The sequence below is a fragment of the Triturus cristatus genome, chromosome 8 (assembly GCF_964204655.1).
Source record: "Triturus cristatus chromosome 8, aTriCri1.1, whole genome shotgun sequence".
Classification (NCBI taxonomy): Eukaryota; Metazoa; Chordata; class Amphibia; order Caudata; family Salamandridae; genus Triturus; species Triturus cristatus.
Genome location: NC_140591.1, coordinates 1636347167 through 1636363234, shown reverse-complemented (window position 1 = coordinate 1636363234; position 16068 = coordinate 1636347167). Strand labels below are relative to the sequence as shown.

Below are 16068 nucleotides of genomic sequence, written 5' to 3'. Positions count from 1 at the left end.
ACAGCTCGCCTCCTGGTCCTGGTCGTCCTCGACGTCTCCTGGTACCCGTGGCTGCAGCGACAAGCTTCACCCTTCACCTGCAATCTTCACGACATCGCCTGGTTCCTTCCTGGTTCCACGTGGTCACTGGCTAGTGACCTTGACTCTGTCCCTTCTGCTTGCAGGTACCCTTCCTTCTAGATCCCGGCCTTGGGATCCACCGGACACTCTGCACTGACTGCCTGTCAGCAACTTTCCTTCAGGCATCCATAGAAGTCCACGACGAAACCCGACGCAAGTTCACACCTATGCACCCGCAGCCTGTGGGCTAGGTAACTTGGGTACTTCGGTGCTCACAAGGGTAGTGACTATCCTAGGGTCTAGTTTCCGAGTCTCGACTTCCTAGTTGCTTCAGAAGTGTCCTAAAACTGTTTATTTCAGAACTGTACTATTTCTATCGACTATATGCATTACGCGTGAGTGTTTCCACTCTGCACCTGAATCTCGTGAGCCTCCCACTTCCTAACTGTTGGTGGTGTAGTGTAGCCCCAGCGATTCCCTAGGCCTAGGCCTATTCTATTTCCGTGACAGTGGTCCTTATACCACTTCTTTAGTATATGGTTTGCGTGGCCCCTAGGGCCTAACTGTATTACTTACTTGTGTGACTTAATGTATGCTTAAATAAGACTGTGTTTTACTTACCTCGAATCTCATACAGAGTGCTGAGGGTTTGACTAGAATAAATACACTTTATTTTATATATATATCTGTTGTGGTGTCCTTTCATTTGGTATTCAAGGGATTATATATGGTATCACAGCTGGCTTCACATGCCATTCAGAGTTTAGCCTAAGACTGCTCTTGTCCATGCTACCACTAGGATAGCTGGTCTATAAGGTTGACTTTACAACCAATCACCATAAGGGTTGTTTGGACTGATATAGGGTGTACACTAGAACTAGTGACATCACACATCAGGCCAACTTCTCACAATGGTTACACCATCAGTGTGTCCCCGCGCTGAGACAAAGGCTCTGAGGAGAAGCGGTGTCCATCCGCATGTCTTACTGCGTTGTACAGACTATCTGACACTTTACCTTATTCAGTTTGCACGAACAGCCACATTTTTAGCTGTTTACGAAATCTACTTTCGCAAGGCTCTATTCTTAGATCCACTGGTAAGTTGTTCCACATTTTAGCTGCATGGTACCTGAATGAGCGTGCTCCCATTCTTGCTCTAAATATTCTAGGCACAGTCACCAGTGCCATCCCCATAGATCTTAAACTCCGTCCTGGGGCATATTGGGTTATTAACGGTTGAAGGTACCTTGGGCCTTTCTTTGATAGAATACGGTGACAGTGGCACATTGCCTTGAACGCGACTCTCTTTTCGACAGGCAGCCAGTGTAATGCTGTCAGGGCCTTCTTCATGTTCGCTCTTCTCTGAAAGCCAAGTACCAGATGAGCCGCCGCATTCTGCACCCTCTGTAGTTTGGATAGTCCCTTTTTTGTAGCACCAAGATATAGTACATTCCCATAATCCAATTGGGAAGTTATTACTGCATGTACTATGGTTTTCCGGGCATTAGGTAGTAATAGATCCAGGACTTTCCTTAGGATTTTCATGGACCCATAGCATTTACCTGCTACCTTCCGAATCTGACTTTCAAATGTCAACTCAGAATCAGTCGGCCTAATATTTCACGCCACCACGCGGATGACCATATGGATGGCACCCTGCCTACTACCATTACTTCCGTTTTACTCCCGTTTAGCTTGAGGCAGTGGCTAGACATCCAGTCTGCTACCTCTTCTAAACATACGGAGAACCGGATGGCTGCCTGGTCCTTGTCTTGCGATAGCATCACAATTAATTTTCGTCGTCTGCGTAGGAAAAAATCCACACCTTATTCTTCTCCACTCGCTCAGCCAGTGGTCCCACATAAATATTAAATAAGGTGGGGCTCAAGATTGAACCCTGCGGGACCCCCTGGGACAAGGGAATCCTCTCAGATAGATATGTTTGTTGCGCAAGTTGGAAGCTCCGTGTGGAGAGAAATGATGTCACCCAGCTCAGCGCCTTTTGCCTGATGCCACAAGCCTCTAATCTTTGTAGAAGCAGCTTGTGGGAAACGGTATCAAACACCGTACTGAGATCTAGCAGAATCAGTGCAGCCGTTTGTCCTTCATCTGCATATTTCCTCAGTGTTTTTGTGGCCATGAGTAGAGCTGACTCTGTGGAGTGGGCCATTCTGAAACCTGATTGAGAGGGATGCAATAAGTCGTTCTTATTGATGTGGTCTACCAGTTGTTTATTTGTTACTTTCTTTGCAATTTTAGCCACAAACAGTAGCAATAAGATAGGGAGTAGATTTTCCAATACTGTATGCTCCAATTATGGCTTTTTTTTGTGGTTTAACAATGGCCTGTTCCCATTTAGTGGGGACCACACCACTTTGAAAGGAACGTAAAATAAGCTCTGAAATATATGGCATAATCAAGTTTGCTCCTTACATTATCATCTTCGGTCGAGCTGGATCTAAAGGGGAGACAGATTTTATCCCTTTTGCTGTGGCTGTAAGTTCTTCTAGTTCCTGGATCTTAAATTCATCCAGAATCACCCCTGCAAAATGTGTCTGGCTACCACATATCAGGCTAGTTCCTTCTCGTGCTTCTATCAGGAAAGTGTTGTACATTTTTGTCACTTTATCAGCGAAGAATTTTGCCACCTTATTACAGCTCTCTTCAGAGGCAGCTGTGTCACTTAGGACCATGTTGTACAAATGCCCTGAGTATCTTAGTACCATTTACTAGGAACTTACAGCAGTACATTGAGACTTACACATACCACAAACAGCAGCAGAACAAAATGTGCATCCTAACCTCCCACAATGTGAGGGAGGATATAGAGTTATTGATTTGCAACCCCAATATCAACCCCCCACCCAGAAGACCCACCCCTCATCCCACCCCTCATCATGAAATTTAGAGGAAAGAGCACAGTCACTGGGGTCCTGATTAGCAGGATCCCAGTGTATTACAATCTAAACACACTGACACCTGGTAAAAAGTGGGTGCAACCATGTCAGAAAGAGACTACTTTCCTAGAGGATTCAAAAGTTGGTCGCACTCTGCTCGTCACACCAGCAAGTTGCCCCAAGGAACTGTGGTCAATGTAGTGGCGACGGCGAGTACGCCTATGCCACAGTGTATGTAGAAAAGTATGTGTCGCATTAGCCATCCCTGGACACGTGTTTCGAGGTAGTTGCCTCTCGTCAGCAGGGAGCAGGTCAGTGTAAAGGGGTGCCGCGTGGACTGCCAAAATGTAATTAAAACAGGTAGAGTACCTCTCATGGCGCGCAGGTGCAGGTCCAAGGCTCGTCAGCCCGTTGGCTCAAGGGAGCCGTAATAAATGATTCAAAAGTTGGTCGCACTCTGCTCGTCACACCAGCAAGTTGCCCCAAGGAACTGTGGTCAATGTAGTGGCGACGGCGAGTACGCCTATGCCACAGTGTATGTAGAAAAGTATGTGTCGCATTAGCCATCCCTGGACACGTGTTTCGAGGTAGTTGCCTCTCGTCAGCAGGGAGCAGGTCAGTGTAAAGGGGTGCCGCGTGGACTGCCAAAATGTAATTAAAACAGGTAGAGTACCTCTCATGGCGCGCAGGTGCAGGTCCAAGGCTCGTCAGCCCGTTGGCTCAAGGGAGCCGTAATAAATGATTCAAAAGTTGGTCGCACTCTGCTCGTCACACCAGCAAGTTGCCAAGTTTATTACGGCTCCCTTGAGCCAACGGGCTGACGAGCCTTGGACCTGCACCTGCGCGCCATGAGAGGTACTTCACCTGTTTTAATTACATTTTGGCAGTCCACGTGGCACCCCTTTACACTGACCTGCTCCCTGCTGACGAGAGGCAACTACCTCGAAACACGTGTCCAGGGATGGCTAATGCATACACATACTTTTCTACATACATCGTGGCATAGGCGTACTCGCCGTCGCCACTACATCTACCACAGTTCCTTGGGGCAACTTGCTGGTGTGACGAGCAGAGTGCGACCAACTTTTGAATCATTTATTACGGCTCCCTTGAGCCAACGGGCTGACGAGCCTTGGACCTGCACCTGCGCGCCATGAGAGGTACTTCACCTGTTTTAATTACATTTTGGCAGTCCACGTGGCACCCCTTTACACTGACCTGCTCCCTGCTGACGAGAGGCAACTACCTCGAAACACGTGTCCAGGGATGGCAAATGCATACACATACTTTTCTACATACATCGTGGCATAGGCGTACTCGCCGTCGCCACTACATCTACCACAGTTCCTTGGGGCAACTTGCTGGTGTGACGAGCAGAGTGCGACCAACTTTTGAATCATTTATTACGGCTCCCTTGAGCCAACGGGCTGACGAGCCTTGGACCTGCACCTGCGCGCCATGAGAGGTACTTCACCTGTTTTAATTACATTTTGGCAGTCCACGTGGCACCCCTTTACACTGACCTGCTCCCTGCTGACGAGAGGCAACTACCTCGAAACACGTGTCCAGGGATGGCTAATGCATACACATACTTTTCTACATACATCGTGGCATAGGCGTACTCGCCGTCGCCACTACATCTACCACAGTTCCTTGGGGCAACTTGCTGGTGTGACGAGCAGAGTGCGACCAACTTTTGAATCATTTATTACGGCTCCCTTGAGCCAACGGGCTGACGAGCCTTGGACCTGCACCTGCGCGCCATGAGAGGTACTTCACCTGTTTTAATTACATTTTGGCAGTCCACGTGGCACCCCTTTACACTGACCTGCTCCCTGCTGACGAGAGGCAACTACCTCGAAACACGTGTCCAGGGATGGCTAATGCATACACATACTTTTCTACATACATCGTGGCATAGGCGTACTCGCCGTCGCCACTACATCTACCACAGTTCCTTGGGGCAACTTGCTGGTGTGACGAGCAGAGTGCGACCAACTTTTGAATCATTTATTACGGCTCCCTTGAGCCAACGGGCTGACGAGCCTTGGACCTGCACCTGTGCGCCATGAGAGGTACTTCACCTGTTTTAATTACATTTTGGCAGTCCACGTGGCACCCCTTTACACTGACCTGCTCCCTGCTGACGAGAGGCAACTACCTCGAAACACGTGTCCAGGGATGGCTAATGCATACACATACTTTTCTACATACATCGTGGCATAGGCGTACTAGCCGTCGCCACTACATCTACCACAGTTCCTTGGGGCAACTTGCTGGTGTGACGAGCATAGTGCGACCAACTTTTGAATCATTTATTACGGCTCCCTTGAGCCAACGGGCTGACGAGCCTTGGACCTGCACCTGCGCGCCATGAGAGGTACTTCACCTGTTTTAATTACATTTTGGCAGTCCACGTGGCACCCCTTTACACTGACCTGCTCCCTGCTGACGAGAGGCAACTACCTCGAAACACGTGTCCAGGGATGGCTAATGCATACACATACTTTTCTACATACATCGTGGCATAGGCGTACTCGCCGTCGCCACTACATCTACCACAGTTCCTTGGGGCAACTTGCTGGTGTGACGAGCAGAGTGCGACCAACTTTTGAATCATTTATTACGGCTCCCTTGAGCCAATGGGCTGACGAGCCTTGGACCTGCACCTGCACGCCATGAGAGGTACTTCACCTGTTTTAATTACATTTTGGCAGTCCACGTGGCACCCCTTTACACTGACCTGCTCCCTGCTGACGAGAGGCAACTACCTCGAAACACGTGTCCAGGGATGGCTAATGCATACACATACTTTTCTACATACATCGTGGCATAGGCGTACTCGCCGTCGCCACTACATCTACCACAGTTCCTTGGGGCAACTTGCTGGTGTGACGAGCAGAGTGCGACCAACTTTTGAATCATTTACTTTCCTAGAGGGATCAACAGCAGCAGGAGCTGCTGGTACACAAGGTGTCAAGTACCCCACCAATGGATAAGAAAGAAGAGAGCTTGTGGAACACTATAAATGTGAGTAAGTGTCGGAACCAGGAAGAGACTGCGGGGGGAGGGCAGTGTGGGAAGGAAGAAGAGGAAGGGGAAGGTGGGAATAGGAGAAAAGCAAGGGTTCAGGACTACAGCAGCAGCCAGGTGAGCAACACAGCAGGCAATGTATCCACGGTAGGCAGTGAGGTGTCTGTTCCAGTCTGTAAAGCCTTGAGCAGGGCATTCCATTGGTGGGAGGTTATGTGTTGCTGGAGACCTTGCAGTTCTTCGGTGTGCAAAGCAACTGCTTCTGCCACCACCCACATCCTCACTGAGCAGGCTCAGGAAAGGGAATGAGGGGTGGTTCTTGACTTTCAGACACAAGTCATCCAGTGCTTAGCTAAGAGGATCATCAGATCAAGGAATATGGCAGTCGCCCTGTTTCTCCTGGGGCGCTGGAGCAGGCAGAGAGTGCACATGCCCATGGAGTGTAGTGAGGGGACGCCAGTGATGTGGAAGAGGTGGGGCGCAACATCGGACTAGTAATTCGTAGGGGGCAAGACCAAAACGTGCATGAAGTCTGCGTTTTCACTTAACCAAGGGGGGCAGGCAGTGTCCGCTCAATTAAAGATCTGATTAATCCTTACAAGCTTAAGATTGGCTCTGTGCAGGATGTAAAATATTGTGAGCTTGAATTGAGCATTTCGGAAGCCAGCAGCGCGGCAGACCAGGTTCACAATCCATTCTGTGTCACTGCACTCCCTACCCATATCCTCCCCACCATAGTCACGTAGTAGTGGGAAGGATAGCAAGTGTGATCGTGTAGGACCCTAGTAAACCATATGACTTAGTGGTGTCCAATGCCCAAGAGATGTAGGTCCTGGATTACCTGGTGTGTCTTTGGTTCAGGTTGCAGTGGTCCCCAGCATTCACGTATGGGTTCAAAGATGTAATTATAAATGAGGAACTGCCCAGGGGTAGACCCATGCAATCACACAATTCTGCAAAGGGTAGTGTCAAATAATAGTCACCCAGAGAGTGAAGATCTTCCTAATGCCAGGGGGTAACAGCTGGCAGCATGAGGTAAGTATCACCTAGGAGTTCCAAATAACAGGAGCAAGGGGATGTAAAGTATCAAGGCGCAGAGCATGGTGGAAGCAGCACAATGCCATTGACAGAAGACGAAAAAGTGGCACAGGAGTGTGAACCAGGGGTTGGAAAAAATGTAAAAAGTTCGAATGTGTTGGAGTGTCATCCAGATTACGTCCAGTGAGCCAGCTTAGCACCCACTGCACATGGGCAGCAAGGCAGTAATGTTCCAAATTGGGGGCCCCTAACCCGCCACAGGGAGGTACAATTTGGTCAACGCCACCCAACAGAGATTGCCATACCAGAGGTAGCCGCCCAGCATACGTTCTAGCTTGACCAAAAAGGGTTTGCTGAGGTAAAGTCGGGACATTTACAAATTAGTAAAGTAGGTGCAGTAGCATTACCATATTGGACAAGGCAATGCATCCCACCACTGACAACTGCAGAGTCTTACAGACTTTCAAGTATTGTGTATTTGAGTATTGTATTGTATATTGTTCTGTGTTTATGGTATTAATTGACTAATAAACAATACCTTTAACACTCGAAGGAGATTTGCCCAGGGAGGGAAAATTCACTATGATTTATATTTATTAGAGAGAGTGGCCTGTGTGATTCACAGAGATGTGGAGGTTTTCCATTTTTCATCATCTTTTATAGCTGTTGCAGAGCTTCTCTCTGACCAGTTCAATATCTAATTATGGTCTTGGAAACTCAGTAGCTTGGGAATGATCTGGTGTGACACCGGCGCCCGATATAGGCTTGGGACCAGTGTGCGAGGTGCTTTCTCCACTGTGTAGGCTTCCAATAGGTTAGTCCGCCCAAATATTTTGGCCAGTATGGATTCAATGTAGTCCTTAGCTTTGCCCATCACTGTTGTCTTAGGTATGCCATTAATGCAAAGGTCACACCTGAAGGATTGATCCTCTAAATCATCATTGAGTACTTTGATGCATTCCAGTTTGCCAGCCATTTCTTCTGGGCACCCTACATCCAATTAAGTTAATATAAACACCTTGACTATCTAGATACATCTATATTTTGTCCAGAGTGTGAATGTTGTCGTTATGAATCATTGTGATTATATGTCTGAAATTACACGACAACTAAGCGACACACGTTATCAGCGAATTGCAACAAACCCTATCAAGAATATCACTATGACAATCAACACGAAGTTATGTGAATGGAGGGATACTGGCTTACTATCTGAGGATGAGTTCAAATATCTGAGAATTGATAAACCAAAGTACTCCTGCATTTACATTTTACCCAAAATTCATAAGGGTGGTGCCTTCCCTCCAGGCTGCTCAATCATCTGAGGGATCGATTTCCCCACTGAAAAGCTTTCCGAATTTGTGGATCGTAAACTTCAGAAATATGTTTTGGAACTTCCCTCATATATTAGGGACAGTAAGGACATCCTGGCTAAATTTAACAACTTCCATTGGTCCGATGAACTAGGTTTTGTCACTATGGATGTGGAAAGTCTATATACATGTATCTATAAGAACTTTGGGATGTTGGCTGTTCGATCATTTCTAGATAGAGAATCTGCTGACCATTAGGACTCTAATGAAATGATACTTGAAATGATAGATATCATTTTAAGTAACAACTTCTTCTTACATGACATGACCTGGTTCCATCAGATACTTGGGACTGCCATGGGTTCAAAATGAGCTCCTTCTTACGCCTGCCTCTTTATGGGGTGGTTCGAGAGGGAGTATGCCTGGCATAGACAAGCCTCCCCCTGGACTAAATGCATCGTGTTCTGGGGGAGGTATATTGATGACATTATGTTATGGACTAGACCCATGGAATCACTTCACGAATACCAAACTTACCTGAATGCCAACCCTTTTAACGTTAAGCTCACAATGACATACAATAAAGAAAAGATCAACTTTCTTGACATTGAGTTTTACGTTAAAGATGGAATGATACAAAGTTCTCTGTATAGAAAAGAAACGGCATGCAATGCGGTATTGCATGAAGACAGTGCACATGCCTGTTCGGTCATCAATAATATCCCCTTCGGGGAGATGACACAGATAAGAAGAAACTGCAGTGAGGAGGACATAGATCAAAAAAATTTTTGGGAATCTAAAACGATTTCTAAAACGTGGATATGACGGGGCTTTTAGATAAAGCTGTAAATAGAGCACAACAACTTACGAGGGAAGATACTCTTCGTGACAAAACCATTACAACCACGTCAACAAAAAAAGAGAGGACAGTCAGGTTTATAACTCGGTACAACAGTAACAGTGGTCAAGTTTATAAGATCTTAAGAAAGAATTGGAGTTTGCTCAAGGACATCCCGGGTCTTGATGAACATTTGCCCAGTGGACCTGCCATCGCTTATCGTAAGGGAAGATCTTTACGGGATATCCCATGTTCTAGTCATGTGACCAATATACAGACTACTTGGCTACCTCCTAAACCAAGAGTTTTTTTTACCTGCGGATCATGTAGCATTTGCGCATTTGGAAAAGATAAAACTACTATCTTCACTTACAATACACCTAAATTACATACAATTGCACATTTTATCAACTGCAATACAACACATGTGGTTTATGTCTTGGGGTGTAATTGTAATGTTATTTATGTAGGAAGTACGGTGCGCCCACTTAAAGTTCGAATTCAGGAGCACTGTAGGTCTATACTTAATGGAGAAACCCGTTATCCCGTTAGTGAACACTATATGAAAACCCATCCTGATGACACGTCCCTTTGGTTTCATGGAATTGACCATGTACCCATTAATGCTAGGGGCGGTGACCGCGAGTTACAGGTCAGGCAGATGGAGGCAAGATGGATTTGTCGTCTGAAAGCTAAACGAATGGGCCAAAATACAGATAGGGAGTTTCATTACTTCCTTGGATAGGAGATTGGATAATGAACATAAAAAGTGAAACAATATGGGACACCAGTGACAATGGGTTATATTGTTGTGTAACAATGTATCTGATCAAAGTACCATGTCAAGCATCTGTTTACAACTGTATCGACATTTTTTATCAACTTCTTTTTTCCTCCTCTCTCTCTTCTCAACCTGTCAATTAATGCGATGATATTCCCTCCGATTTGATCACTAAAACCGCACGGTGAGACAGGATTTTACACTAAGATATGTATTGCATGTGTAATGATACTTAGATTTACGTTGACAGGTGTGTCTACAGTTTTTCTAGATATCTGAATATGTTTGTTGATCTAGTCAATATGATAAGATGAGTTTGATTGTGTGGCATCACCTGTAAGGCATTTTGGCTGACAGATATTCCTTACACATTTACTCTACCCGCATTGAAATATAGTTTAGAACATTTAACTGGCTGATTTACCTGATTGGATTACTTTTTCGGGAAATATATGGACTATTTAAGTCTATTAATTGGTATTGACCATTATATATAATATCTGGCTATATTAGATGCCTATTTATAAGTATATTTGATATGGCGGTAAAATTAGGTTCTGATATGATACATCATTGATTTTTATATTGCCAATGTTATATATATATGCAATGCCTCGCGGGTATATTGGTATTTACTTTGTGGTGTTGGCCATCTTATATGTCATTTTCAAAACATTTTAATATATATCTGCTCTTGCACATGATAGTCGGATTTGGCTGTCTTTTGTGACTGGGTTACATTAACCAATCTTTCGTTTTATTGCCAATTATGCAGACATAATTGTTCAGCCTTGCGTTTTGTGACAAATCGAAATTTACTAAATCATGATGGTCATATTTTACTTTGTTCCATCACTTGTTTTATTTAGGTAGGTTTTTTGTTCTGTTATTTTTCACACGAATCTCCGTTGCATTTCACGTTTGGCTGAATACTGTGAATACTGTTAGGGATATACTACACTTTGGCTTATTGTGCTTTTCTCTTCAGGTATGGGTCACTTGATTTGTGACTTTTGTATGAATTCCAGATGTAATGCACTGTGGATTCATACATTCTCGTGGTTCCACAGTGCCGTTTATTATGAATAATGCTATTCCAATATGGCTGCCATTTTGGTGAGACTATATTTTAGAATTTTCCTTTTTCTATGTTTGTCTCGACGCGCATGCCGTTGACTGCGGTCACGTGATGATTCAGCGCGTTTTTTTAACGTTGATGGAGGACGAGCCTTCTTTGCGAAGATCGATATATCGAAGAGCTATCATACTGTTCCGTGGACAGATAACCTAATAGAGGTAAGTGTTGTCTGGTGAACTATTCTTGTATATAAACACATTTTAAAGAGTGCCGTGTACACTCGGTGCGGGCAATTTTGGCTTGATTTTTTGCCTTCAGCTTTTTTCTTACTTTTGACAGATACTCTTTGGAGACTTCCTTTTATTCGATTCACACAATACTCAAGTAGCGGTGTATTGGAGGCATAATAGATACCGATTAAGGTGAGACGCTGTGTAGGACTGTTTTATTTATGTAGCGCGAGCTTGGGTGCTTCAATTTTAACTTACACTCTTTGGAGCATTTAAACAGAACTCAAGCATCTCTCATGTGGGTGTCTGATATTTGGAGTATCTCCTTTTAATAAAGAGCACTACTGCATGTTATGTTGATTGACTTAGTGATTATATCATCAGAACATCGTACCTTTGGGCTTTTGTAGGCAACGGATTGTCATTAATAGCCTTTTTACGTTGGGCATAACTTTATGTATTTAGCTACTGACAAGTATACCTTGCATTTCGGTTTCATTATTGGTGTTGATGATGAATTTTTCGTATTTTGGTGCGATAATTACCTGCGCTTTTGATGCCTGTTTTATTATACCACTTACATGTGTTCCTCTAGAAATTGGCTTTCCAATCTTTATTATTTTTTTCTTTAGAATCATACGCACTGGCGCTTTTGAATAATAAGACTAGATTCTCGAAATATTATTGATTAGTCATCCTTATTTGGGTCTTTTCGAATATTCCAGATACCTGTAGTAAGGTAAGGATGAGTTCTAATGGATTGTTAGTTTATAATTCTTCTTTTTGGGATATTTTATTTATGATCACGATTGATATTATCTTTGTCCAATATGAAGGTTTTTACTATATTTTGCACCATAATTACTTTTGGCGGTTTTGGCATTTCTGATGTCTTGATTTTGACTGTACTTTCTGGTTTCTGGCAAATTTCTGGCCATTTTTCATTTTTATTCTAATTACTTTTGTATTTACGTGTTCTATTGAAGAGGCTTGATATAGATAAGTCATGTGCGTATTTTGCTTTCTTTCTTTCTCTGGTTTCTTCTTTTCTCTTCTTACTTTTCTGCTTTTCATCCTTCATTGTCTGCCTTTTACTCTTTGTCTATTTCCCACCATTTGATTTCTGTATAATTACTGTGTACTTTCTCATTTGTTAAAAGTATTATATTTGTTTCTGTTCTGTATGATGGTTATGTCCCATTTTTCCTCCTGGTTAGACTATACATAGGCGCCATTACGTCTAGATGTCATACATTGTATACGCGGTCTGATTTAAAAAATGGATCTTGATTATGACTGTAGGTTTTTCCTCTGTTGTTGTGTTTAACGTACAAATTCTGAGTTTTGATGTTTTTAGATCTCTATTTGTTATATTTGTCATTTAAGTTTTGTATATTGTGACTTATATATGTATTTTATATGTGTATTTATGTGGGTGTTTCTATAATTATTGCAGCCCTGACGAAGTTCCCAAGGCACAAGGGAACGAAACGCGTTGGCTGTGTGCCTGTCTTTTATTCAAGACTACAAATAAAAGAAGAAAACTATTTCTACTACAAGTGTTGGCTTTGTATGACTCGTGATAAGAGTGCACCTTCCTTCTTTTGTGGACTTTTTGTAAAACAAGTATATATAAACAGCGGATACTGAAAGTTGTTGCAATCGTATGCCTATATGGACGATTAATGGAATTGTATGTGCTTGACCTAAGTCAGCTGTTTGTCTCTTTGTTGTTGCATATAAAGAAACTGTGATTAGAGGTGCAAGCACCAGCTCACACAGGTGTCAATGGCAGGCCTGTACTCACAGTTTAAGTGGACTCTCATGGGTGGCACAATACATTCTGAAGTCCATGAGAGACCCCTGGTGTACCTATGGGCGTGGAGAAGTGTGGCTCACTGGTTAGAGCAGGCAGACCCTGAAGCAGAGGTCAGACCCGGGACCAGGGTTCAATTCCCGACGCGGCAGGGTCTTGAGCTCAAATGTCCATGGACTCGATTATTCTCGCTTCGGTGCCTGACCTAATCATGGGTTCACACTCTGCAACTCTGGGCATTAAGCTTGCTTAATCTCCACAACGGCCCCCTGCGGCGGGATGCCTGGCTTTCACCTTGGGGATGCCCTGTAGGGGCTATCTCACAGGGAAAAGCCAGGACGGGTTCCCAAGGCAAGCGCGGAGATACCCCTTCGGGGGTCGATTCAGGTGCTATATAAGAAAAAACATCATAATAATAATAATAATAACTTAGTACCAAATACTAAGGATTTATATGGGTACACCAGTAGCCAATTGTCGAAGGACCAAAGTACCTATTATGTCAATTTAGGGGGGAAAACACAGTTGCTGAGGTCGTGATTAGCAGGTTCCCAGCAGACTAGCTCAAAAACAAACTGACACGTGGAAAAAAGTGGGGGTCACCATGCTTGAAGGATCCTATTTTCCTACACAAGTTCTATTTACCTGTAGGTGGGACGACTTTGATTGCCCCCTTTCTCCTTTGACTAAAATTGGCACCAGCTCCCGCATTTGACCTCTGCACCTGGCCGCCCCAGTACTGCTGGTGGTGCAGTGAGGTCACTTACCTAAACCCTGCCTGGTACTGATTATTTATTCAAAATGTCAATGTCATAAATTGTTACTTACCTGCCTTATTACGGATTGCATTTCCTTCCATTGTATTGTTTAAAAATGTACTAAGTGTCCACTCTTCACGTTGAAAGTCATTGATATTGCAAAATGTATTTTACTGCAACAAAGTATCTTTGGTTCTACACAATGAATGTACAACAAGTAATCTTTTTACAAACCATTGGTCTCAGATTTAGCTATTGAGTGTGTGTAATCCTTACTTGCCTGTGTGTGTACAACAAACACTTAGCACTACCCTCTGACAAGCCTAAAAGCTCACACACACTGCCACAAAGGAGAGCATTAGCGTTATCTACTTTGGCCTCTGTAAAGCCTCTGGGGATCCAATGGACTGTCTGCACACTATACCTTACTTTGGTATATAATATACAGAGCCATCTTCTTTCAGGGATCACAAAGGACAGAGAGTAGCCCAATCGGCCGATCTGCAAAACCCACCTGACCCATGTTATGGACTGTCAATGCCAAGGCAATGGCGAATCCTGCCACCAACTGGATTCCTTTGATGGTATGAGGGCAGATTAGGAGGGTTTGGAGGCTTCAGCTGCTGGGGAGGGGACTGACCTATCCGCTGACTGTTTGACCCATGAGGTCTGTGAGTACAGCACCTTTGCCCACTCAGATGCCGGGAGTGTGCAGGCCTCTGTGGCTGGGAGGGTATTGGCTTGGCTGGACGCCCTTTCCGTAACCATGAAAGGAGTGAAACGTGGATTGTGGGTGAAGTGGGGCCGTAGAAAGAACCAAGATCCTATAGCCTGACTGTTCTGAAAACATTCCTGCGCCAAATCTGCCTTGTCTCCAAAGAGGCGGGAGCCATCAAAGGGCATGTCCATCAGAGACCTTTGGACAACCCCTGAAAAGCCAGTCATCTGCAACCAGGAATGGCGTCTCAAGACCACTACTGATGAAACTGATCTGCCCAGTGAGTCTGTCATGCCAAGTCCACATCATATAATGAACTTCAGTGCATCTCTCCAGTCGGCAACAGCCTGAGAATGCATCACCTGGGCCTCCTCCGGGAACTTTAGAGGCACCTGTGCAACTGTGTCCCACAGAGAGTAGGAGTAGTGACCCAAAAAGCATGCAGTGTTTACAGACCAAAATGCGAGGTTGATGCAAGAAAACATCTTCTTCCCCAAAGTGTCTAGCCTCATGGATCTCCTGTTTAGGGGTGAGTTACAGAATGTGCTTGCATTTACAAGAGACTTAGAGGCTTGGACATCCCAGATCTCTGAGGTGGGTTTTCGGAGAGGAAGCTGGGTCCCCTGGATCATGGGCGATGGCAACTTGCAATCGTACTATTCACAGGAGCCCCAAAGGCATGCCAGAGTGCCTTATAGATTCTTTAAGTTGGGTGGAAGTTGCATCGGCTCCCGGAAAGTCAAAGAGGTGCGGAGTCAACTCAGGCGCCGGCTCTACCACAGAGCCTGGCCTCGAATGCTGATATTTCATTGTCTCATTGGCCGACAGACATGGAGAAGTTGAATACCTCTTTGACTTCGTTTTTTGATGAGACGTAGTCGAGTGACAGGATGACTTGGAGTGTGACTAGGATCTCGGACTCTGCAACCGTTCTTTGGACCTTACTCTTGATTGAGACCTTGCACGCAGCGGTGTCGCACACTGAGCTGCTAGAAGTTTGAGGGATTGCTCCCTGAAAACCTTCGGGTTCATGGCATGACAGTTAAAGCACCAAAGGCAAACAAGATGCGAACCCATCATCGACATTTGTCAATGACAGATGCTGCAGGACTTAAAGCCGGTCTTCTTGGATGACCTCCTTGTCACACCATGAGGAAATACTCAGAAAAGTCGTCAAAACTTTGAAAAAAGTTCAGTGAAAAAGTGACTAACAAGATATCTCTTCTACTGGACTGCGCTGGTTGGCACAGAAAGAACATAATAATTGACATTAGCGTGCACTGGTGGTGCCTTTAAAGATGCCGTGGATGTCACTTTTGGCACAGACAATGCCAACGATGCACCCCTACCAGTGTGCAAGGGTACTACTCTTAAAAACATCTTTCTGATCCAGTCTGACGCCTGCAGGAATTCTGAGGTAAGGAAACTGCTGTCAGAAGTCTCTATTAGATAAGGGCAGTGGAAAGATGGGCATGATTAGTACAACTATTCCATCCCAACAATCATCA

At 44.6% G+C, this 16068-nt stretch overlaps 1 protein-coding gene and 1 long non-coding RNA gene across 5 annotated transcripts in view; one reads left to right on the top strand and one right to left on the bottom strand.

Annotated features, from left to right (window-relative positions):
- The window catches only part of LOC146808464 (transient receptor potential cation channel subfamily M member 2-like), a 1747278-nt gene that overhangs the window by 68900 nt on the left and 1662310 nt on the right, over window positions 1-16068 (bottom strand). The window lies entirely within an intron of this gene.
- LOC146808469 (uncharacterized) lies at window positions 11176-16054 on the top strand. 2 transcript variants are annotated; one of them, XR_014967993.1, is made up of 3 exons: window positions 11176-11256; window positions 11378-11460; window positions 12725-16054. It is a non-coding gene; the product is annotated as an uncharacterized LOC146808469 (long non-coding RNA). The 2 variants fall into 2 exon arrangements; XR_014967994.1 differs by lacking the exon at window positions 12725-16054 and adding an exon at window positions 11901-12007 and having other exon boundaries at window positions 11178-11256.